We start from the raw sequence: 24726 nt of genomic DNA on the forward strand, positions 1-24726 counted from the left end.
CCGGCCACCGAGCGTGACGGACGTGATTATCATGGGCTCCCAAGGAGCGGATTTAGCGGCCCAGCTGGGCCGTGGTATCAGGAGCACGGAAAGGCCTACCAAGGATTATGAACTGGTTCTACCGCATCTGCCTACAGGTTCGAGTGTTTTACATACTGTTTTTTTGCATGGCGACATAAAAGCCAGGCCGTACCGGGTGGAGCACTTTCGAGACTCCCTCGCTCGTCTTTCACTGCTGCCGGAAGTGGTTGCCCTCGGGGCATACCAAATGAATCACGTGTGGGCGGTAACGTTTAAAGGTGAAGAGGCGAAAGCGAAGATTTTGGAAGCCCAAGCTATTGAAGTGAAGGAATACCGCTGTGTAGTCATTGACCCCTGTAACCATGGCATCAGGCTGAAGCTTTTCTGGCTGCTTCACGGCGTGCAAGACGATGATGTGCGAGCGGCGTTGGCAGCTTTTGGAAAAGTGACTGAAATTTCAAGAGACAAGTGGAAAGTACAAGGGTGTGTCGACAAGGCTTCAACGACACGAACGGTCACGCTGAAGCTAAAAGTGGGCGTTACCATTGAGGACCTGCCGCATCAGCTTCGGGTCGCCGAGGACGCCGCACTCGTCCACGTCCCAGGCAGAGCCCCGCTTTGCCTCCGGTGCCGCGGGAAAGGTCATTTACGGCGTGAGTGTCGTGTGCCGCGCTGCGGGCTGTGTCGTCGCTACGGCCATGACGAGTCCCAGTGTGTGCGCACGTATGCCAACGTTGCAGGCCCCGTGCCGAGTGAAGTGGCAGGCGAGCACTTGATGGACGCAGTGGACGCCGAGGAAGCGAGCAGTGGAATCGCTGAGGAGGCAGAACAGAACGAACAGTCCTCTGAGAAGACCCCTGCCCCTAAAGAACACTGTGAATCAGAGTTGATAGTTCCGTTGTCGAATGTCGCTGGGACCGAGACACCCTCGAAAGAAGACGGCAAAGCCAGTGCTGCACGCCCAGCTTCGGCTACGCAACACAGTGAGGAACAGGGGGACACTGAAGCTGAGATGCCAGCTGCTTCTACCTTGCCTGTGAAGCGTGTGCACGAAGACAGTGTCAACGAGGGATCAACCCAAGGAGGAGCGGAAAACGAACAGCCTCCACTGAAGGCGGCCCCCCTTCGCCGGGCGTCCTTCAAGCCAAGGCCAAACGTGCCCCCAGACCGGAGAACTGTGTCACCTGTGCCTCCGCCATAGCGGGGGTGCCCTTTCCGGTCGAGACGTTACAAGCCCGGTCCATGATCGGGAGCAGCGCTTGGAACGACGGACGGACTCGCCAAAAAGGAAGAATGGTCATCCCGTGCAACAGATCAACCGCAATGCTGTCTTTCTGCAAAAGCGATGTGAGTGATATATGTTTCGCGATTTATAATTTCTTGAGATGGCGACCAATTTAACCACTAGCTTGCGCGTAGCCACGCTAAATGTGAGGGGGCTGTCGACGCGTCGGAGACAACTGCAGCTGAACCGCATTCTGCTGGAAAATGAAATTGATGTGCTAGCAGTTCAAGAGAGCAAAATGGAAAGCGAACAACAAACAGAGAAAATGGCTGAAATATATCGTTCTAGATATAGTGTTAGCGTTTGTCATGCGGTTGGAAGATCGGGGGGATGTGTCATTTTCATTCGAAATTGCATAGAGTGTGTGCAGTCTGTGTTCTCGTGTGAGAGTGGTCGGCTTTTGATATGTGATTTCAGTTTTTCTGGATTGGACTGGAGAGTGATCTGCGTTTATGCCCCGACTAGAACGTTTGAGCGCGAAGAGTTCTTTCACTATATGAAATCCTTCTTAATACATGAGAGGCGTGTTCTCCTGCTTGGAGACTTCAACTGTGTCTGTAGACCGGAAGATAGAACAACAGACCGTGTCCTTCGTGACAAGAGTGCAGAGTTACTTATTGACATTGTTATTGAGGCAGAGCTTGAAGATGCTGGCTGTATAATGACGCATGAAGGCCAAGCAAAGCTCACGCACTTTCAAGGTAGCTGTCATGCAAGGTTGGACCGAATATATGTTCCCATTGATTGTGTGCCCTTGTGCTCGGAATATCAAACACTTCCCATGAGCTTTAGTGACCACTCCCTCGTAATGATTACTCTAGGCATGAAAAGTAAGGCAACAACGTTCAATTGGGAGCTATGGAAATTTAATGAAAAACTGCTGCTGGATGAAGAGTTTACCACTAAAGTTAAAGAATATATTAAGCATATGTTACAAAATGACTCTAATTTTATACAAGCATAGGAGCAGTTTAAGTGCGAGATAAAGATAGCTGCTATTGACCGAGCATGCACTCTCCGACGTAAAGAAAGAGAACAAGAAAAAGAACTTCGTAGCACACTTGAATACATGCTTAGCATGGAGAGCGTTAAGCCTGGCTTGTTCGCCCAAGATATTAACAAGATAAAAACCAAACTTGAGGGGATGGACGAAGAGAAGTATCGCGGTGCGGTGATAAGGGCACGCAGCGAAAAATTGTGGCTCGGAGAGACGCCCACGAAAAGGGCACTTAGTGACGAAAAAAGGTACGCAGTGTCAAAAGAGATAAAAGAAATCTGCTATCAGAACGTAGTTACCTCGAAAAAAAAAAACGATTGAACGGGCGTTTGTAGAATTTTACAGCGAATTGTTTAGCCTGAAAACACCGGACATTGAACGCTTCAGAAAAGACTTTCTGTCGCTGATGCCAAGAGTAGAAGACGAAGTGGCGCAGACACTTGAAGCAAGTATTACTTCTGAGGAAATTGAGGCCGCTATCGGGGAATTAAATTCCAGTAAGTCACCCGGACCAGATGGTCTTGGTGCTGCCATATACAAGGCCTTTCCAACTGAAATGGCTGTTTTACTGGAAAGAGTTATTAGTGAATGCTACGAAAAGAACGTACCTCCTCCGTCTTTTCGAATGTCACACATTGTATTAATCCCGAAAACTGATGACCATGTTAAGCTTCAGTCTGTAGCGTCTTACCGTCCTATAAGTCTAACGAATGTTGACTATAAAATTTACATGAAAGTATTAGGGCGACGACTCCAACGTGTAATTACTTCTCTTGTAGGCCCACATCAGACATGCGGTATAAAAGGAAGGACCATTTTTACTAACATACACGCAGCAAGGAGTGTACTAGAGTGTTGTGACGCGATGCATGACCACGTAGCCATGATGCAATTAGACCTCCACAAAGCATTTGATAAAGTGGTACATGAAATTTTGTTCTCTGTTTTAGAGTACGTCAATGCTGGTTCCGTGATTACAAAGGGCGTGAAAATGGTTTACGAGTGCTGTTCAGCGAGACTGGTCGTGAATAAGCAGTTAACTGATCGTATACCTGTTCAGTCGTCAGTAAGGCAGGGCTGTCCTCTGTCTCCCCTTTTGTTTGCGCTTTATCTGGAGCCTTTCTGTCTAAGATTGCTTACAAGGCCAAACATACGCGGTTATAGATTTTTTCAAAGTGAAGTTCGGGTTTTGGCATACGCGGACGATATTGCGGTTTTTTGTACTGACCATGAGAGCGTGCAAGAAGTTGTAAAAGAAGCCACTGCTTTTTGCACTGCAAGTGGAAGTGAAATTAGTTGGGCAAAGTGTTTAGGATTTTGGCACGGAAACTGGCAATACGCGCCTGCATTATTCTCCAGTATGCAATGGACAACAACGCCAGGCAATTACCTTGGTGTGCCACTAAAGCATTACCGTGAAAGCAAGGAATGTTGGGCCGGTGAAGTTGAGCAAGTGAAAACCCAAACAAATAAATGGGGAGGACATAACTTTTCTATGTTCGCAAGAGCTACCCTTTGCAATATGTTCCTAGTTGCAAAAATTTTTTACATGCTGCAAGTGTTATCTATGTCAAGAATCTCTGTTCAAAAACTGCATAGGGTATTTGCCACGTTTGTGTGGGCTTCAACATGGGAGCGTACCAGTCGATGTAATTTGTTTCATACGGTGCATAATGGTGGACTGGGATTGTCACATTTATACTTAAAGCAGATTGTAACCAGGTTCTTTTTTTTGCGCGAACAAAGCGATGTTTTTCTTAGAACGGTAATCCAAGTGCGATTGCGTGATTCACTGCCGGAATATGTAGTTTCCACTATGTCTACAGGGCCAATGGCTCTAAGTGCTTTTCTTCGCGAAGTTGTCGCGTCTTTCCAAATAGTGAAGGCGAGATTTTCGAATGAGTATATGTTTACTGTTACGCGAAAACGGCTGTGCAAAGATTTATTGGAAACCTTTTTACCTGTGCCTCTTTATCGCGCTGTATATGCTTTGGGTCCGGAGCGGGACGTGTTGAAGAGAGTGAAAAGAATGCCCATCAGATCGTCCGCTAAATCTTTCTTTTTTCAATTGCATACCGGCACTCTTCCGGTGAAGCCATGGCTGGAAAGCAAAGGCCTTTTCGTGCCTTGGTCTGCTGACTGTTTAATTTGCAAAAAGCTGGAAACCATAGAGCATATTTTCCTTGATTGTCACGATGCGGTTTTTTTGTGGGACGTGCTACAGCGCACTATTAAAAAGGACTTACCAATAACGCCGTTTGGCATACGCTACCTTCCATGCGCCCAGCCAGGAGAAGTGCCCAGGGATTTATTAATGGTCTTGTGTATGCACAGCATATGGAGAACGCGGATGGATGTTCGCCATGAGCATGTTGTCGTACACCCAGCCCATCAATACTTTGTTGAAAGTGTAATGTACACGCGTGATGTTTTCGGAGGGCAATCTGAACCCCCAGATTGGCTGCCAGTCTTGGACAAGCTCATGTCACCTAATCCATTCTACCACAAGAAACCTGTAAGAAAGTGACTTGTGTTTTTAATTCCATGCGACTTTTCATCGTTTTTTGTAGTTGCCAAGTCGGTAATAAAGAAAAAAAAAAAAGCCTCGGTAACGCAGTAGGCAGCGCGTCAGTCTCATAATCTGAAGGTCGTGAGTTCGATCCTCACCCGGGGCAAGGCGGTTTCATTTTTCGTACAACGGGCATTAGTAATTGGGTTTGCACCCTAGGCTTTGACCCTTTCCGAGATCGAAACATCCGCCTCGGTAGCGCAGTAGGCAGCGCGTCAGTCTCATAATCTGAAGGTCGTGAGTTCGATCCTCACCCGGGGCAAGGCGGTTTCATTTTTCGTACAACGGGCATTAGTAATTGGGTTTGCACCCTAGGCTTTGACCCTTTCCGAGATCGAAACATGCGCCTCGGTAGCGCAGTAGGCAGCGCGTCAGTCTCATAATCTGAAGGTCGTGAGTTCGATCCTCACCCGGGGCAAGGCGGTTTCATTTTTCCTACAACGGGCATTAGTAATTGGGTTTGCACCCTAGGCTTTGACCCTTTCCGAGATCGAAACATCCGCCTCGGTAGCGCAGTAGGCAGCGCGTCAGTCTCATAATCTGAAGGTCGTGAGTTCGATCCTCACCCGGGGCAAGGCGGTTTCATTTTTCGTACAACGGGCATTAGTAATTGGGTTTGCACCCTAGGCTTTGACCCTTTCCGAGATCGAAACATCCGCCTCGGTAGCGCAGTAGGCAGCGCGTCAGTCTCATAATCTGAAGGTCGTGAGTTCGATCCTCACCCGGGGCAAGGCGGTTTCATTTTTCGTACAACGGGCATTAGTAATTGGGTTTGCACCCTAGGCTTTGACCCTTTCCGAGATCGAAACATCCGCCTCGGTAGCGCAGTAGGCAGCGCGTCAGTCTCATAATCTGAAGGTCGTGAGTTCGATCCTCACCCGGGGCAAGGCGGTTTCATTTTTCGTACAACGGGCATTAGTAATTGGGTTTGCACCCTAGGCTTTGACCCTTTCCGAGATCGAAACATCTGCCTCGGTAGCGCAGTAGGCAGCGCGTCAGTCTCATAATCTGAAGGTCGTGAGTTCGATCCTCACCCGGGGCAAGGCGGTTTCATTTTTCCTACAACGGGCATTAGTAATTGGGTTTGCACCCTAGGCTTTGACCCTTTCCGAGATCGAAACATCCGCCTCGGTAGCGGAGTAGGCAGCGCGTCAGTCTCATAATCTGAAGGTCGTGAGTTCGATCCTCACCCGGGGCAAGGCGGTTTCATTTTTCGTACAACGGGCATTAGTAATTGGGTTTGCACCCTAGGCTTTGACCCTTTCCGAGTTCGAAACATCCGCCTCGGTAGCGCAGTAGGCAGCGCGTCAGTCTCATAATCTGAAGGTCGTGAGTTCGATCCTCACCCGGGGCAAGGCGGTTTCATTTTTCGTACAACGGGCATTAGTAATTGGGTTTGCACCCTAGGCTTTGACCCTTTCCGAGATCGAAACATCCGCCTCGGTAGCGCAGTAGACAGCGCGTCAGTCTCATAATCTGAAGGTCGTGAGTTCGATCCTCACCCGGGGCAAGGCGGTTTCATTTTTCGTACAACGGGCATTAGTAATTGGGTTTGCACCCTAGGCTTTGACCCTTTCCGAGATCGAAACATCCGCCTCGGTAGCGCAGTAGGCAGCGCGTCAGTCTCATAATCTGAAGGTCGTGAGTTCGATCCTCACAAGACAGCAAGCCATTTTGGCGCGCCCAAGTTCAGGAAATACGGGAGAAGGCTGACAAGTGGAAAGGAGTGCCGCTGTCTATCTTTGCACGAGCTACAGTGTGTAATCTATTTTTTCTTGCCAAGGTGTGGTACGTCATGCAAGCACTTCATTGTTCTAGGTTGAGTGTTCAAAAGCTACACCGAATCTTTGCTGTGTTTGTATGGGCATCAAGCTGGGAAAGATGTAGTCGGGATAACCTATTCCGGCCAATTAAAGACGGAGGTCTCGGGCTTGCTCACTTATTTGTGCGCCAGCTTGTAAACAGATTTATTTTCTTTCGCGACGTCACCGACCCCTTTTTGCGCACTGTGTGCCAAGTGAGGCTCGCGCGGGCGTTGCCCAATTTCGTTGTTGCTACGGAAAGCATGCCAGGGCGTCTTTCTAGTTTTTTCAAAGAGGTTGTCAGCAGTGTTCGAATTCTGTCAGCTCGCTTCTCGACAGAATGCTTAAGTTCAGTGAAAAAGAACCTGTATAAAGCTGTTTGTGACGACTTCTTCCCTGTTCCTGTGTACAGAGTCTTGTATAGCGGCCGTCTAGGTCAAGACGTACTGAAGCGTGTCAAAAGAATGCCAGTTTCTCCTGGGGTAAAGACGTTTTTCTTAAAGTTACATACAGGAACATTATCGGTACAAACTTTTTTTGAAAGCAAGGGCTTTTATCTGCCATGGGGTTCACTTTGCTTAATATGTAAACAGCCAGAGACAATAGACCATGTATTTCTGCACTGTTGGGAGGGCGTCTATTTTTGGGACGTGCTGCAACGAACTGTTAAAAAAGAATTACCATTAGACTCATACGGGATTAGATTCCTGCCAACTGAAAATAATGATGGGATTCCACTTGATACGGTTATGCTAATAGGCCTGCACAGTCTATGGCGGTCCAGAATGGCGGGTTTTCACTGTGACCCTGACGCCCGCCCTGCAAGGCTCTACTTCCGCGAGAGTATACACGCATTGGTTGAAATGCACAAATTGAAGACCACTGTGCCAGACTGGATTTCAAGAGTCGAACCACTATGCGAGCTGAAGGAATTTTAACTTGACAAAGGCAACTCGTATGAGCCTGCCGGCTTCTGTATTAAGTGTCATGCGTGTGGTAACCGCTCTGCTGTGAGCATTCCGATTGTAGCGCGTTTTTGTTGGTTTTGTTGTGTGTTGGTGATGACCGGCAATAAAGAAAAAAAAAATAGCGCAGTAGGGAGCGCGTCAGTCTCATAATCTGAAGGTCGTGAGTTCGATCCTCACCCGGGGCAAGGCGGTTTCATTTTTTGTGCAAGGGGCATTAGTAATTGGGTTTGCAACCTAGGCTTTGACCCTTTCCGAGATCGAAACATCTGCCTCGGTAGCGCAGTTTCTGCTCCCGGCCACATCCGCCTCGTTAGCGCAGGGATTCTGGTTCCGGCCACGCCAGTGAACGGACGCAGGGCTCCTCAGGAGCGGCTTCAGCGGCCATGCCAGGCCGCGGTTACAGGTTTTTTGCACCGGAAAATGAGTACGAGGTGATCCTGCCCAGCCTGCCAACAGGTCTTATTGTTTTTAATACTGTTTTTCTTCACGCCGACGTCCGTGCCCGACCATATCGTGTCGAAGATTTTCGCGACGCATTGGCCGATCTTAAGCTGCTCCCCGATGTAACCGCCTTGGCGGCGTATCGGATGAGCCACGTTTGGGCTGTGACCTGTGACAATGCGGAAGATGTCAAGAAGATCCTCACCGTTGGTGAACTGAAAGTGAAGGAGGGTCGTTGTTTGATTATTGACCCTGCAAACCAAGACGTCAGAATGAAGCTGTACTGGTTGCTTCCAGGTGTACCTGACGAAGATGTGCGAAAGGCTTTTTCCTCGTATGGGAAAGTGACTGACATTAAGGCCGAGCGTTGGCGTGTTTATGGAATGACCGACAAAAGGTTCGACAACGCGCCTGGTGTCCCTGACATTGAAGCCAGGTGTCGAGGTAGAAGACTTGCCACATCAAGTTAGCGTCGCTGGTGAACTGGCTCTCGTCGTGGTACCAAGCAGGGCTCCCCTCTGCTTGCGCTGCCTTGGTAAGGGCCACGTCCGACGCGAATGCCGAGTACCGAAGTGTGGGGCGAGCCGCCGTTTTGGGCATGAGGAGAGCTAGTGTACGCGGACATACGCCAGCGTCACCGGGCACGCTTCAGCCGAAGAAACATCCGAGCTGCTAATGGATGAGGTTGACGCAGAAGAAGCAGCGAGAGAAAAGGGTGACAGCAGCATGGCGAAGCTAGTGTCTCGCCCAAAGTGTGATGAAGAGCTGAGCGGGAAGTTTGAGCCTGCTGATATCCCTCAGGAAAGCGCACCCAAAGAGAAGGCGAACAAGGCGGAAGACGCCAACAACCCTTTTTGACGAAGCATCAAAGGGTGATGAAATCCGCGAGGAGGCGGCTATGGTCGTTGTAGCCGCCAGCGGCAGCCAGGCTGGAAAGCGACCGCGAGAGAAGAACGCTGACGACGAGCAGACACCGGAAGAAAGTGCCGATGAACTACTGACGAAAGCTCCTGGTGTTAGACGTCCGTCTTTCAAGCCGCGGCCGAACATTCCGCCCGACCCGCGGCAGGCGGCCAAGCCGCCGCCCCCGTAATGCTTGCTACCTGGGAAATCTGGGAGGCTCCGTTTTTAAGCGGAGCGACAACGAACTGCTGGCAGACGTCATTTACAAGTTGCCCAGTCAACGCAACTGTAAACTGCTGTGAGTTGTGTGGAGTTTTTTGTAACTAGTCTTACTGTTTACAAAGGTAAACTATATGCGTGATCCTTTTCTTAATGAAAATGAATGCATTACAAAAAGTAGCGTTACGTATATCAACGTTGAACGTGAGAGGTCTAGCTTCAAAGCGCCGGCAATACCAAGTTAGTCGTCGTCTTCTTGAAAACGATATCGATATCGCAGCTATACAAGAAACCAAAGTTGAATCTCAAGAGCAAACTGAGCGCATGTTGCAGCCTTTTCGATCGCGTTGTAATATATGCGTGAGTCATGCAGTAGGTACCGTCTTTGCCAAAAGTAACCAGGCTGCTCCGAAGGCTGGCGGAGCAAGCACGCGGCCGTGTGGCGGCGTTGCGCTCGCTGTGGCTAATCGGTGCTCGTCAGCTCCGAGGGTACAACCGCTGACGTAACTTCGCACCCTCACTCTCTCCCGTTGGATGATAAAAACTAGGCGCGTATGAAGTGCGGGTTGCGGTTTCACGCATGCGAAGCCTGGTTGTGCCCAGCGAGGGCGCTCAGTATAGTATGTCTGTGGCGCTCAGGCCACAGACATCAGTAAATTGTATGCTCCCGGTTATTCTTTTATAAGCAATGATTCGTTTAGATAAAGCCATTAGATTCGCGACTATTAATGTTCGAGGGCTCGCTGCAAGGCGTAAGCAAAATCAACTGTTTCGTTTGGTTATCGAGCTGGAGCTAGACGTCATCGCGATTCAAGAAACAAAAGTTGATGGTGAAGAAGAAACCGGGAGAATGGTTAGCTGCTTTACTTCAAGATACAATGCCGTTGTAAATCATGCAGTTGGAGCGGCGGCTGGTTGTGTGCTCTTCGTGCGTCAGTGCCTTGTTGTCACAATTCAGGCTTTCACGACTTGTGCGTATGGCCGCTTCGTTGTTTGCGATCTCGTTTTGTATTCATACGAATGGCGCATTTGTGTTTATGCACCGAACAACGTTGGTGAAAGGCGCGATTTCTTTGAAGGTATTCGTCATTATTGCAACTCCGAAAAGCTGACGGTGATAATGGGAGATTTCAACTGTGTATACATCATCTTCATTATCTGTCGGCAGGAACCTGATTCCGTGTGGATCTAAAGGTGATTCTTCTTTAAGTGTTCTTTGTAATACGTCCCCAAAATAAACCCCCTCCCAGCAGTGCAGAAAAACATGATTCATTGTCTCTGGTTGTTTACATATTAACCAATGTGAACCCCAAGGCAGATAAAAACCCTTATCTTCGAAAAATGTTTTCACCGATAATGTAGGTACCTGTGTGTAGCTTAAAGAAAAACGTCTTTACCCCCTGAGAAACTGGCATTCTTTTCACGCGTTTTAATACGTCTTGACCTAGACTCTCGCTGTACAAGGCTCTGTACATAGGAAGAGGAAAAACGTTGTCACAAATATCATTGTACAGTTTCTTCTTTTTGACTGTACTAAAGTATTCTACCGAAAAACGAGCAGTTAAAATTCGAACACTGCTTACTATCTCTTGAAAAAACTTGGACATTCGCCCTGGCATACTTCGCGTAGAGACCACAAAATTGGGCACTGCCCGCACGAGTCTTACTTAGCACGCAGTACGTAAGAAAGGGTCTGAGATGTCACGAAGGAAAATAAAACGATTTACCAGTTGGCGTACAAATAGATGAGCAAGCCCAAGTCCACCTTCTCGAACCCGGCGAAACAAGTTATCTCGGCTACACCTTTCCCATTTGGATGCTCAAATAGAAACAGAAAAAACTCGATGAAGCTTTTGCATTTAACCTGGAACAATGAAGTATCTGCATGACATACCACAACTTTGCCACAAAAAACAGATTGCACACAGTGGCTCGTGCGAAGATAGTTAGCGGTGCCCCTTTCCACTTGTCGACCTTCTCGCTTATTTCTTGAGCTTGGACACGCCAGAATGAATCACTGTCTTCATAACATTCCAAAGGTACGCCCAAATACTTCACAGGTGTTGTAGCCCAGGTTACGTTGGCAAAAACATCGGGTGTCGATGACCACTCCCCATGCCAGAACCCTAAGCACGTTCCCCAGTTTACTGGGCTTCCTGAGATTGCTCTTAAATCTTTCACTATCTCAACAGCTTTGAGTACACTTTGTTTGTACAAGCAGAAAACTGCTACGTCACCTGCGTACGCCAAGAGTTTCACCTCACATATATGCAATTGGAAGCCCTGGACAAATTCGCTTCGTATAATAGACAGGCATAACGTTTCTATATAAATACAGAACAGAAGAGGGCTGAGAGGGCAGCCCTGGCGCACCGAGCATTGTACATTTATTGAATCGCCCAGTTACTTGTTGACAATCTCGTAGTGCAGTTTCGGTACGCCAGGGCCACGCCCTCTCTGATAACAGAACGCACGTTGATATAGTCCAAAATAGAAAACAGAGCATCATGAGAAACACAATCGAAAGCCTTTTCTAAGTCGAGCTGGAGAACCGCGACCCTAGCGCAAACAGCGTCGCAGCACTCTAGCGCGCACCTCGCCTTATGTATATTAGTAGTTATGGACCGTCCTTTGACGCCGCAAGTCTGATGGGTGCCGACTATCTCTTGAATTACTGTCTGCAACCTGGCCGCAAGAACTTTCATTAGAATTTTATAATCAACATTTGTTAGTGATATAGGCCTGTATGACGTCAGTCTTAATTTCTCCGTTTCGTTAGTTTTAGGAATTAACACAGTGTGTGACGTGGCAAATGAAGGCGGAAACGCTTTAAGATGGAAGCCTTCGTTAAAAATTGCTGGCAACAGCGGCGATAGCTCTTCCTTAAATGCTTTGCAGAAAGCTGCGCTCAAACCATCAGACCCAGGCGACTTCCCTGGGTTTAGGTGCTCTATTGCTCGTTCTACTTCTTGCCCAGAAATTAGCTGCTCTAGTCTTTCTTTTGTGCAGATGTCCAGTCGGGGTAATGAACAAACACCCTCTTAAATTTTTCCAACTCAATGTCTCTTAGTGCGAATAGCTGCTGATAGTAATAATAGAACGCACGTACTATGTCATCCTTATCTGCCATACGGCTGCCGTTCCATTCTATTTCTAGTATTTCGTTTCGACGAGCGTGCGCTTTTTCGAGACTGAGGGCCCGCTTAGTGGGGGCCTCGCCAGCTGTAAATCTTTCAAACCTTGCACGAACGATCGATCCACGATATCGTTCCTCATCCATTAACTCTATTTTCTTTTTTACATTTTTGATGTCATATTTATACACCCCCGGCTGTTTGCTTTCCTGAGCAACTAACATGTTTATTGTTGACCTTAGACCTGCCTCTTCTCGCTTTTCATTATGACGAATGCAACTAACTCTTTCTATCGCTTTCATCTTTATTTATTGTTTAAATAGCTCCCACTGCTCCCCAATGTTGCTGTTAGGTCGCTGCTCTATTTTTTTTATCTTCTCTACTATAGTTTCGCATAAAATCTGGTCATATAAAAGTTTAGCATTTAACTTCCAGAGTTCCCAGAGAAAGTGTTTGCTTTGATTTCTATGTTCAATACTGCACTTCACAAGACAGTGCTCGGAAAACGAAATCACGATAACGGTATAATTTTGACAGTTTGGTATCGCATCCAACGATACATAAATCCGATCGAGTCGCGCATGACTGGATCCGTGGAAATGAATGTAAAGCCCGCTGCGCGCACCATCCGAACACTCCGCAACGTCTTCCAGCGAAAATTCGCCAATCATCTGGGACAAACCGTCAGTGCTTGCGTCTTGGTAGGCAAGGTTTGAGGTCTCGTCTCTAGCGCTTAACACGCAGTTAAAATCCCCCATCATCACGAGTTTCCTCTCTGAATTTAAGTATCGTTGCATGCTTGTGAAAAAATTGACCCTTTCTTCAACAGTATTAGGTGCATACACACACAGAACGCGCCATTCGCTATTGTGAAAAACGACGTCGCAGAGAATAAGCCTTCCACATGCGGATGAAGTCACGGCTTGCACTGTTGCACTGTCAGCCCTGGCAACCGCCTAACAAGCAGAAGGCACCCAGCCGATGAACCCACCGCGTGACTAACAGCCACATCATACCTTGACGTGAAACGCTGCACCATGCTCCCAGTCGCCTCCTCCCCTTCCTCTTGGTTTCTTGAACCGCTAGCACGTCTATGTCTAGCTCTGTCAAAAGGCCATGTACTTGGATTTGTTTTCGTCTACCTGCAAACCCACGGACGTTAAGCGTTGCTACGCTCAGGGCCTGTTTCATCGCCATTTTCATGCATAAGGAGGACACAGGGAGCAAGGCGCTTACCTTTCACGTCTAGCGTGCCGCTAGACAGTTCCAGAAGTCCCACCGCCATCACTTGTGGTGGGCCCGACTTGCGGCGGGGAAGGCTTTTCAACGGTTTTCCTGTCTGCCGAGGTATTAGGTCGGGGCCTGAACGATGGTCGTCGGCTCTGCGTCGCTTTCGCTGGTGGCTCCTCGTTGTTGCTAGGGTTCGCTTTGTCAGCACAGTTGCCGGCCTCGGCGTGCGGACGCTTTGGCGTACAAGCGGCGCCCGTTGACCGAGCTCCGACTTCCGTGACGGCACTGACACTCATTGCTGGTTCCTGTTGTGCGGTGCCTTGACTGAACACGTCCTCTTTCAAGGACGACTCCGATACAGCTGACGCTTGCACTTGAGTACTGGTGTCCACGCTCACCTCTTTATCCGTGCCATGCGATGTCGCCACATTATCTGGCACTGCGGAACCTCCCGTGTTGTCTTGGGTTCCCATCGCTGCTTCTTCAGCCTCAGCAACGTCCATCACGTCCTCGGGTGTCTCCTCTCTCATAGCTGGTACCGTTGCCGCCGCGTAGGTGCGCACACACTAATCTCCCGCGTGTCCAAAGCGCCGGCAGCAAGAGCAACGCGGCACTTTACACTCGCGTCGCACGTGTCCCGAGCCAAGGCAACGTAGACATTGCATAGGCCTTCCGGGTACGACGAGAGCCAACTCGCCTGCTACCCTCAGTTGATGGGGAAGGTCATCCGACTTCACCCCTGTCTTCAACTTCAGGAGTACGGACCGTGTTGTGGAGCCTTTTTCGTTTACACCCGAGACGCGCCATCGTTCTCGGGTGACTTTGGTTACGTTGCTGAATGGGGCGAAAGCCGCCCGAATATCGTCGTCAGCGACACCGTGGAGCATCCAGTGAAGTCGGAGGCGGACTTGCTGGTCTTGAGGGTCGAAAATAATGCATCGTTGCCCCTTAACGTTAACCTCTTTCAAAGCACAGGTGAGCTTTGTGGCTTCAGCGGTCTTGAAAGTGACAGCCCATACGTGATTGACCTGATACGCCCCCAAGGCGACAACCTCGGGGAGCGCGTCCGTCTCGGCGAGCGCATCGCAGAAATCCTCGACTCGGAAGGGACGGGGATTTGAAACCGCGGTTTCAGTTGAAAAAATGAAACCGCCTTGCCCCAGGTGAGGACCGAACTCACGACCTTCAGATTATAAGACTGACGCGCTGCCCACTGCGCTACCGAGGCGGATGTTTAGATCTCGGAAAGGGTCAAAGCCTAGGGTGCAAACTCAATTACTAATGCCCACTGCACAAAAAATGAAACCGCCTTGCCCCGGGTGAGGATCGAACTCACGACCTTCAGATTATGAGACTAATGCGATGCCTACTGCGCTACTGAGGCTTTTTTTTTTCTTTTCTCTATTGCATGGGAGAGAGAGAGAGATAGAGAGAGAGAGAGAAAACTTTTAATGAGCATATAATCAGTAAAAATTCGCAGGAGCTGGGTGGTCGGTGCCCCTAGTCCAGGGCTCCGCTGGCTGCAGCTGACTTGCGGACTAGCTGGATAATCCAGGCTTGCTGGTCCAGGTTGTCGCTGGTCAGGACCGCCTCCCACTGCTCGTGTGTCGGGCATGGCACTATTAACGTTGGGTCAGGTTTGTCCTGGCATTCCCAAGAGATGTGATAGAGTGTGGGGCTTGCACCGCACCAAGGACAGTAACTCGTGTATTTTGTTGGGCTTATCTTATTTAAAATTTGAAGATTAGGGAATGTGTTTGTTTGTATTTTTCTCCAGTCGCAAAACTTCCGTAAAAAAAAGGAAAAACTCCACTTACCTAAACTTGTCCAGGTCTGAATTTGCCGGGCTGCTTAATACGAGCCCACCATATCCCTAGCCCGACAATGCACCATCATCAAAACATCAAAATTCTGGGAGGCACACACATGCATCTGGGTACGGCATCCAGTTTGGGGGTTCTTCGCGTGCAGCATACACTCCTCACCAAAGCACACTGCTTCCGAAACACGGATTTGGACGATCTTGGTGGCTCGGTATGCCTGTCCATCATGCGGCTGTTCCAAAAACTGAGCAGTCCCATCAACACAAATAGATCATGAGGCACGACAGAGGTTTTGTAAAGAGGAAAAAAGCTAATTGTATATTTTGTAATATCAATGTCCCTTTTGAGAGTTCTTTGTAGCAGGTCCCAAAGGAACATAGCATCACGGTACAATATAAAGCAGCGATCTGTTGTTTCAGGCACGTTACAGAGACGGCAATTCACCGTCCAGGGCAAAAATATCTCCTTATCATGAAGAAATGTCTTGAGAGGTAACGTCGCAGTGTGTGGTTTGAAAAAGAACGTTTTTGCGGCTGCCTGAATGCATATTTGCCTAACACGCTTTAGAAAAGTGGTGTCCAAAAAGCCCAGATAAGGCTGCCGATTCAAGGGTGTAGGGAACAAATACTCAGTGAAAACCTAGTTCATCTGCTTTCTCGATAAGCTATACAGGTAATCTATAGAGAAACGCACAGTGAGAAAATTAAAAGTGTCGGCAACCTCCTTAAGGAATCCCTATAAAGGGCCCTCACGAGCCTGCCCAGTCGGTGCGAATAAGTAAGGCAAATGAGGACTAAGACGCCTAATGAGCACAGCTACAAGAAACGGGTGGTTTGCCGATTTGAAAAAGAAATAAACGGGAAACAAATTGATGTACAAACAAGTGAACAAGGCCCACTCACCAAACTCTAAGGGAAGGAACAAATTGTCACGCCACATATGCTCTCATTGAGAGAGCCACACAAATGTTGCAAATATTCTATGTATTACTGTACCTTCCTCCTCGCACAATGCAGGATTTGAAGGACATGCGCAAGCTTTGCGAACAAAAAAATGTTACTGACCTGTGCCCTAGCAAACACTGAGAGTTCCCTGCCCATCCAAGCCTGTATTTGTCGCCGCATAGGTACAATTTGTGAATCCCAGTAGGCTGCGCTGTTGTGAGCTTGGTGCTGCGGAACCCCTAGGTACTGAAGAAGTCCCAGCATATGCCTCCAAACTGGCTTGGTGCTCCAAAGGCCTAACCAAAAGCCTTTAGATTTATCTAAATTAAGAGCCGCGACTGATATATCGCAGAACGGTTTAGTCAAGTGTAAAGCCTCAAGTACAATCTTTTTTTCAGAACAAAACATGGCGATATCATCAGCGTAGGCTAAAATCTTAACTTCACATTGGGCCAGATAGAAACCCCGGGTGGCTGCACTGTTGATTATACTGAGACTGAGGGGTTCCAGATATAAGAAAAACAACAATGGAGACAGTGGACATCCTTGACGAACAGATGATTCCAGTGGTATTGGTTTCGTTAGCTCCTGATTAACAATTAGTCTTGTATACGAGTTCATACAGCACAGCCTTATGCCTTTGAGCACAACGTTACCAATGTTTGCATGCTCCAGGACTGCGAACGAGAAATCGTGCCGAGCTTATTCTAACGCCTTCGCAGGTCAGTTTGAATGAGAGCTACTTGGCCCGTCTCATCTGATACTGTCTCGATTACTGAGCGTGCAATATGGATCTGTGTTTGCATACTACGCCCTCTGATACCACACACCTGATGCGAACCTATCAAGTCCGTAATGACCAGCTGGATGTTTTGATCTCGTAAAAGGTCAAAGCCTAGGGTGCAAACCCAATTACTAATACCCATTGCACAAAAAATAAAACCGCCTTGCCCCGGGTGAGGATCGAACTCACGACCTTCAGATTATGAGACTGACGCACTGCCGACTGCGCTTCTTTTCTGATTTTCTGTTTGCTTATACAGGGCGTTCAAACAAACAACCAAAGGTAAAAAAGTGCGCTATCTGCTGCTTAACGCAGCATACTTGCATTAAATCTTTTTCATAGCACATAGGTTATCCAGGACAGGCAACCATAGAGGGGGTTCAGGGAGTGACCTGTATGTCAAGAAAACCTCAGTAAAGAATATAATATCTGATTTGCCTTTGGCCTGTTTGCATTTGCTCTAGGTTTGATTTGCTTTTGGTCTGCGTTTGGTTGGCGTCGGCCTACTATGGTTTTGCTTTAGGCAGTTCAGATCATATTGTCTTCATGGACTAATCGGCAATATCAAATCAAATGAAACATATTTGGCCACACGGACTAGATGGCAATAAAACATTAGAGGCCAAGGTTTTTAGGGCTTAACCAAAAGAACAAAGTGCACAGGAGATTGCGCTTAGGGGGATCCGGGTGGATGTTGCCCTTACACCAGCTGTCACTAGGACGTGGTCATACTTCCAACACTTATATTCCCGCCCAGGATGCCCGATCTGTAAGAACGAAGATGTTGAGGCCGACATCCATCACTTGCTGTGGGCCTGCTCAGCACTCAAACCAACACGAATCCGGCACCTGAGCTTAGCTGGCCTTTCAGCAACGAATCCTGCCTCATACATCACTTGGACACAAGGACCTCGTCATCGCTCACTTCTGGACTTCATAAAATCAGCCAACCTTTTTCCATTCATTTAATCATTTATTCATCCTTCATCTCATACCCTACTGATGCCCTGAGGCAATAAATATTGATTAAAAAAAAGAACAAAAGTTTGAAGATAGGAACCAGCCCCTACTTCCTTTCACTTTCCTGCCTATCCAGTTTCCTTTGCTTTTCTTATTTCGTTCTTTTCGTTCGTCTCCTTGCCGTTTGTCTCTGGTGTCATCCAGAAAAGCAGGTGTTACGAATATCCAGGGTGGATGTTTTACACACACTCCCGGGTGCATTTTCTGCAAGCAACTAGCAACTGAGTAGCAAACTAGTGGCAATACAAAATGAGCTGTCACGCGCTAATTTAGTTCATGAACGCTGACAGCGGAAGCGAGATTTACTAAATCGAAATCCTGCAGGTTGCACCGCCAGCAGCTTAACAAGACCATTGCGTGTCCCGTCTCGCTCAGAAGCCTACGCCACGACTACCAGATGAGCGATAAAGGTTCCGCAAATGAATCTACGGGTATGGGTATGAGCAAAGCGGCGAGGGGACACCTCTTGACTGGACTCAGATCCGCGCTCGCAGCTTCATTTGCTGGTCCTTGATTGCCCATCTGATAGCGGAACACGCAGCTTGGTTACTTTTGGCAAAGACGGTACGCTGGTGGGGTGCGCTGGCCTTGTCAGGATCTTGGTGGTCACGGTTACTCGTGGCATCTTAACTCTTAATTGTAAATCACTCCCGCTGTTGCCGACTAGTGGTATGCTCACATCGGAGCTGGGGATTGGGGACCCTGTGATGGCCTGCCTCTGTTCATATTTACGGGAGATCCCGAAGTTGGCGAAAACAACTGTACATACAATTTTAATCTGCGTTATAGTTCAACAATCCGTTATGAATTCCATTTTTCGCGTTGTCCTGTCTTCCTCTCTCTCGTGTTCATCTTGTTTTGCTCTAACCTGTTTTTGATCTTTTTGTTTTAAATTGTGGAGCTCAGGGCTTAGCGGTTTCAGAATAATGCGAACTTAGGCATGACTAGAAAACTTATTATAGATTGTCAGCTTGGAAAGCGGGCTTGCTGCTGTCCGCTTATCGTCGCTGAACACGTCGCCGCATCACAAATATCTGCATTCATGCGCGCTTTGAGCGTTGTGTCATGCCTCCCATGTTACGTCGTACTGCAGGGGTAATGTGCACGGCGTTCTTTCGCTTTTTTCGACTCTTTCAGTTTCATCGTTTCGGTGCACTGGAATTTATTGGACTTGGGCATTGTGTAAATATGCAGGAAGTGGTTCTGGCTTGTTTCACCTTCGGCGCGGTTTGGTCCAGCGGTGCACAGGTTCGGGCATAGCCTGTGCGGAGTCCTATGCGCCTAAATGACATACGCTCCTAGAGCACAAGATAGCCTCAAAACACCACATGTGTCGGCGTTCTAGGTCGGCGACCGGATGACGTTATAGTGCAAATAGAAAAATGGCAGTGTTCTTCCTGTTAATGCAGTTCAGCTGCTTCCCAACAACTGTGCTCTGCGGACGTCCTGCTGGTATGTCCTGTCAGGTGCACGCACGTGCCATGAAAGTTGCTTATAGTGCACCGGTTGGGCTGGAGGCGGGCGTCTCTAGCTACAGTCAGCAGCTGCGAAGCAAAGTGAGGACAAAGAAAAGGCCCGTAAAAAAGAAGTGCCATCCATGTCTGACATTCCATTTCATGCAGGTGATTTTGAAAGGGAGCGCATCAAATGGAACAACAGCATGACGTAATTAACTACGTCTGTGCTCATCCAGGGAACTATTCATACCGAGCGGTTTTGCCACCACCAGTAGATGCAGCTCTGTGGCGCATGGGAATAGCCTTAAGCTAGAAGTAGCAAACAGCGATCAGAACAGCGGCCCGGGAGAGAGATATGGGCACATGATCCTGTATACTTGTTAGCTACTGCATCATCAAGCGCATGTTGCTAAAATTGGCGTATGCTTCAAATCTACATGGTAGCCGTCTAGCAAATTACTATTATTATTAAACAGAAAGCACACAGCAATAAAGTATAAAACAAGAAATACATATGACATGACTTATGAATTTCGCAGACCTATTTATTGATACGTTAAATGTGAAACATTCCTGGGGTCACCTATGTGATTTCCTGGTGCCCTTGAGCCTTGGTAGAATAATACTATCCAGGCGAGAGGGAAAGAAGAAAGCGGGAAAAGCGGCTCTTGCGAATCACTCAACTGCGGATCATTTGAAGGATGATATGAACGTTAGACTAGAAACAATTGCTAGCGTGAATATTCAATAAATCATGACCTCGAGTGTGCCGAAATTGTGGTTGTATACACGGGCTGGCTGCAGAAAGAGCCCTCTCTAACGTTGCCATATTAGATTCCCCTTTTAGGCGGCCCTTTCACGTCATGAAAATCGCAAACCAGCATTTCCGGAACACACTCGAGAAACACTGCGTCATCGCGACGCTCTGGCGACCCTCACAACCTCCCAAATTAGGGTGCCTCGAGGCGAACGTTATTTTAATCTCTTAAGAAAGCGGACGGCAGTGAATACAGAAAGTACAGATCGATCAGTTTCTCTTCGTTGCTTATAATATAATTATAAAGTAATCGCCAGTTGGATCAGATAGAAATCAACTTCAGTCAATTAGAAGACCGGTCTGCGTTCCGGAAATGCTGGTTTGCGATTTTTATGACGTGAAAGGGCCGCCTAAAAGGGGAATCTAATACGGCAACGTTAGGGAGGGCTCTTTCTGCAGCCAGCCCGTATATACAACCACGATTTTTAGAGTGGAAGCTCTACTTCTCCCATGTCAAACCTCAGGGTTATCTGCCCCTGAACATATGATCTTGTATTCTCACGCTGAGCAACAACACTTCGTCGTGTTCATCAATTTCCAACTGCACCACATCCTCACTTTGTGCAGTGAACATCGTCGTCTTCAAGTTTCATCTGCGCCGCGCCGCTCCTTCATTTAGCCAAGTACAGTCGTGAGCAGCCTTGTCTAGAGCGCGCCGACAGTGCTCCGCGGAGCAAGTCAGCGCCATCTAATGTTAGGCTCTGGGTTTGAGTTATGCGTCTCATGCGCATGCGCGGCCAACATAAAGCAGTGCCTGATCGTGGGTTCCCGGCCTCATTTTCATTCAGTGATTGCGCTTCATGCCGCCAGGTACGCGCTTAATGATGTGTAACAGCGGCCTGGAAACCAACGCGTTTCGTGCGAATCACGTATCGGCTAGGCAAGTGCAATGTAATATCGGGTGATCGCTCGGTTCAAAAGCAATTGCAAGTGATAGTGGATGATCGCGCGCTTCAAACACCATAGCAAATAGTGCGAGAATTGGGCCGAGTTGGTTGTTTGGTGTCAGTTTTCGTCCTGTCCGTATAAGGTTACGACCACGCACCATGCGTTGCAGGCGTCTCGTTTGATGGCGTGTTTTTGGGCCGGGTTATAAGCTATAAGGGACGAAGCATTTGGCATCTTTAAAGATAAAGGAACTTGAATTCCTCCACAATAAAGTACAGGGGCGATGAGTGGTGCGTATGCAGGAACGCGCATTAATCCGCTATCAGTCGCGCTTGCTTGCCTGGCCGTCTCGTTGCACTTGAGAAACACTGCGTCACCGCGACGCTCTGGCGACCCTCACAACCTCCCAATTTAGGGTGCCTTGATGCGGAGAGCGGGCACGAATCGAGGCACCCCAGGTAATGCGACCCTAGCGCCAAGAAAGGTACTCGCAAGGCAGGGCTGGATGAGGAAGTGATGAGCAGGCATCACCCCGGGGAGTTTTTATTGTTTTTACCCTGTGACGGCAGTAACTTTTGTTCCTGGAGTGGACAATAAAGTACAGTAACTTTTGTTCCTGGAGTGGACCTTTACACCCTCGCTTTTTAACGTTTTTATCATGTGGCGCACAACTTCATAAGATTTTACCCTTGTGACGGGACAACATCTGATTGCGCGCCCTTGCTTTCCAGATCTTCCTGTTTCCCTTTCCTTCGTTCACCTATACAGGGTATCCAAGCTAACTTCAGCTAGGGTAAAAAATGAAACATTTGAGGTCGGCCAGAGAAACAACTTGTGTACAGCTTCCAGCCATCTGGCGCACCACACGCAATTTTTGTTTTGCAATTAATTTATTAGTTATTAATATCATTTTTTTAAAAGTGTTGTTGATGTTTACAATACTACATGTTGATTGACACTGTTAGCATTTGTATAATCCCTCAATTGCACTTGCCAACCAGGGTATGGGTGACAAAGCCCTCGTTAGGCAGGGAGCATCTGCCTTTTCGTTGTTATCCAAGAGTAATTGTGCCTGAAAGAACGTTCTAAATAAATAAAATATTAAAATGGTCGTATTAATGTCCATGGTGAAATTTTGGGCAGCTCATAGACATGCGCATGATGAGCTCAACGCATAAAGCTCCTCCCTGAGTACTCCATCAAAATGTTGAATGATGGCAGTGCATAACCTACCTCTGAAGCCCGACGGCTGCTAGCTTCATCGACGTGACTTTTGTTCCATGCCCTGTTGCTGAAAATTTGAGCTGGTGCACTAATTTAGGAACCCGTGGAAGAGATGCATACCCTATGCTCATAACAGCTTTCAGATCGTTTTAAAATGAATGTGCAGGTAAACTAATAGGAAAGATGACCTCCATAAAGTCTACCCAGTTTGTCCAGTTCCAAAAGAAAAAAAAAACAGCGAAAAAAGACGCAGGACCAGTAAGAGACACACAAACACATTGTCGCCGGTGTGTCACCGGTATGGGTCTCCTTCTGGTCCTGCGCCTTTTTTCGCTGGTTTTTTCTTTTCGACATGTACCGACTCGCCTAGCATTTCACGTTTCCAGTTCCAAAATGTCTACCCTCAAGATATCAACGGGCTTTGCCAAAATAGGTCGCGAAAAACAACGTCGTCACCTTTGCTTAATCCCTCTAAGCATTATTGCGTGCCATGGATACGCCTATCCCCGTGCTCCTCATCGTCAAAGCGGCTGCTTTTTAGCGCTCTGTTTTAATGCGTCAGCATAGAGAAAATTTCAAATTATGAAATAACTCAGCGTGATGAAGCATGGAATAACTATTTGAACCCATCAAGGATTCTTCGTCCCCTTTCAGCGGTGTCCAGGGCCAGAGGGATGACTTCCTTTTGGACGTCTTCGTTCTGGACGATCATATAACCTCACAGGACTCTATATTCCTGTCTCGTTTTCTGTAGCTAGGACATGTCCACATCATTTGTTACAGTTGTCTGCACTTTCGTTACAATGTTTACACCGCGAGTCCTGTATTGCCGGATGCCATCTGCCTAGTGCGAGTGGGTTAGGAAAGAACCCCGCCTGCAACTTTCTCCACATAACCTCTTCCTTTCTGCTCAGATATTTGCCTGCTCCTCGAGGCAGTGTCTGTCTTTCTAGTCTATAATGATTCAGATTATCATGACATGCTTTCAGCTCCTCGCTCTGAAGGGGCTCCTGCTCGACGACACCGCACTGGTATCCCGGTGTGCGAGTCCCCGGGCTAGTGCATGCGCTTTCTCGTTTCCTCGCAGGCCCTCGGAGGCCGGAGTCCCGATGATGTTAATTAGCTCCGGCGGTGGTGGTCCGGCAGCCACAATTTCAACTGCTTCGGCAGATATCCTGCCTGCGTTGTAGTTTCGGACAGGCGATTGTGAATCGGTTACAATTAACCTTACATTTTGTTGAGTTAGGGCTAGCGCAATGGCCACCTCCTCATCCGCTCTACTCCCCTCTGCCAAGCGCTGCAGCACGAGACTCAGTCCCCGTCCTGCCTGGTTGCTAGGGCTACAAAACCAGTTCTATGTCAGTATTCCGCCGCGTCCGTGTAAACCACGTCCCGCTTGTTTGCTAGTTTCTCTTTTTTCTGTAGAGCTTTCGCTCGGTCCTTTCTTGTACTCTCATGGTGTACCGGGTGCATGCTCCTTGGCAGGGGTAGGATTCTTATTTTATTCCTTATATCCGTTGGGATATTCTTCGTGAGTTTGAGCTTTGCTTGAGGTTCGAAGTCTAGTTTTTCTAGTATTTTTAGACCCGATCGGCTGCGTAGGAGCCATTGCTGTTGCTTTGCTTTGGTAGCCTCAATGAGCTCGTCTAGTGTGTTTGAAATCCCAATGTTGAGAATGTTCTGGGTGGATGCGTACGGAGGGAGGCCCAGGGCGGTTTTGACATCTTTTCTGATTAGCATTTCAATCTGGTTCTTTTCTGCTTTGGATAACCGTAGGTATGGTGCCACGTATGTGATCCTACTTATTAAAAATGAAGGATTTAGTCCCAGCAGGTTCGTCTCTTTCATTCCCGCGTGTTTGTTTGCTATTCTCTTGACTAGCCTACACGTCTGGCCTACACTTTATTCGACTTTTTGTATCGTTTCGATGTTCTTACCGGTTGACAGTATTCAAAGACCCAGCACTGTAATCGTTTCTTCCCAGGTTGTGTTGTCCCCGTTTACCGTTAGCGTTATCCCGTTTTCTGGCGACTTTCTCTGTCTATTTTGTATGGTTAGCGTAATTGTCGCAGTAAGCTCACGGAAAACGTCTGCCTCTGCGCTCATGCTTGTTCCCCTATAGAGCAAAATGATAGCATTCTTACGGACCGCCATGTGTGCATTAACTTGTGAATGACTTTATCTATAGCGCCTCAAACGT

The 24726-nt window shown here is 48.0% G+C and overlaps 11 non-coding genes across 11 annotated transcripts; 10 read left to right on the forward strand and 1 right to left on the reverse strand.

Moving 5' to 3' along the window:
• The first annotated feature begins 4905 nt into the window (after positions 1 to 4905).
• TRNAM-CAU (transfer RNA methionine (anticodon CAU)) lies at positions 4906 to 4978 on the forward strand. Its single transcript has one exon. It is a non-coding gene; the product is annotated as a tRNA-Met (tRNA).
• Positions 4979 to 5061: 83 nt separating this feature from the next.
• Positions 5062 to 5134, forward strand: TRNAM-CAU (transfer RNA methionine (anticodon CAU)). Its single transcript has one exon. It is a non-coding gene; the product is annotated as a tRNA-Met (tRNA).
• Positions 5135 to 5217: 83 nt separating this feature from the next.
• Positions 5218 to 5290, forward strand: TRNAM-CAU (transfer RNA methionine (anticodon CAU)). The gene has a single exon. It is a non-coding gene; the product is annotated as a tRNA-Met (tRNA).
• Positions 5291 to 5373: 83 nt separating this feature from the next.
• Positions 5374 to 5446, forward strand: TRNAM-CAU (transfer RNA methionine (anticodon CAU)). Its single transcript has one exon. It is a non-coding gene; the product is annotated as a tRNA-Met (tRNA).
• An 83-nt stretch (positions 5447 to 5529) lies between these two features.
• Positions 5530 to 5602, forward strand: TRNAM-CAU (transfer RNA methionine (anticodon CAU)). Its single transcript has one exon. It is a non-coding gene; the product is annotated as a tRNA-Met (tRNA).
• An 83-nt stretch (positions 5603 to 5685) lies between these two features.
• Positions 5686 to 5758, forward strand: TRNAM-CAU (transfer RNA methionine (anticodon CAU)). Its single transcript has one exon. It is a non-coding gene; the product is annotated as a tRNA-Met (tRNA).
• Positions 5759 to 5841: 83 nt separating this feature from the next.
• On the forward strand, positions 5842 to 5914 carry TRNAM-CAU (transfer RNA methionine (anticodon CAU)). Its single transcript has one exon. It is a non-coding gene; the product is annotated as a tRNA-Met (tRNA).
• An 83-nt stretch (positions 5915 to 5997) lies between these two features.
• Positions 5998 to 6070, forward strand: TRNAM-CAU (transfer RNA methionine (anticodon CAU)). The gene has a single exon. It is a non-coding gene; the product is annotated as a tRNA-Met (tRNA).
• An 83-nt stretch (positions 6071 to 6153) lies between these two features.
• On the forward strand, positions 6154 to 6226 carry TRNAM-CAU (transfer RNA methionine (anticodon CAU)). The gene has a single exon. It is a non-coding gene; the product is annotated as a tRNA-Met (tRNA).
• Positions 6227 to 6309: 83 nt separating this feature from the next.
• Positions 6310 to 6382, forward strand: TRNAM-CAU (transfer RNA methionine (anticodon CAU)). Its single transcript has one exon. It is a non-coding gene; the product is annotated as a tRNA-Met (tRNA).
• Positions 6383 to 14724: 8342 nt separating this feature from the next.
• TRNAI-UAU (transfer RNA isoleucine (anticodon UAU)) lies at positions 14725 to 14797 on the reverse strand. The gene has a single exon. It is a non-coding gene; the product is annotated as a tRNA-Ile (tRNA).
• Positions 14798 to 24726: the final 9929 nt, after the last annotated feature.

This window comes from Amblyomma maculatum, chromosome 1 (genome assembly GCF_055883805.1).
Source record: "Amblyomma maculatum isolate TAMU_Amacu chromosome 1, ASM5588380v1, whole genome shotgun sequence".
NCBI lineage: Eukaryota > Metazoa > Arthropoda > Arachnida > Ixodida > Ixodidae > Amblyomma > Amblyomma maculatum.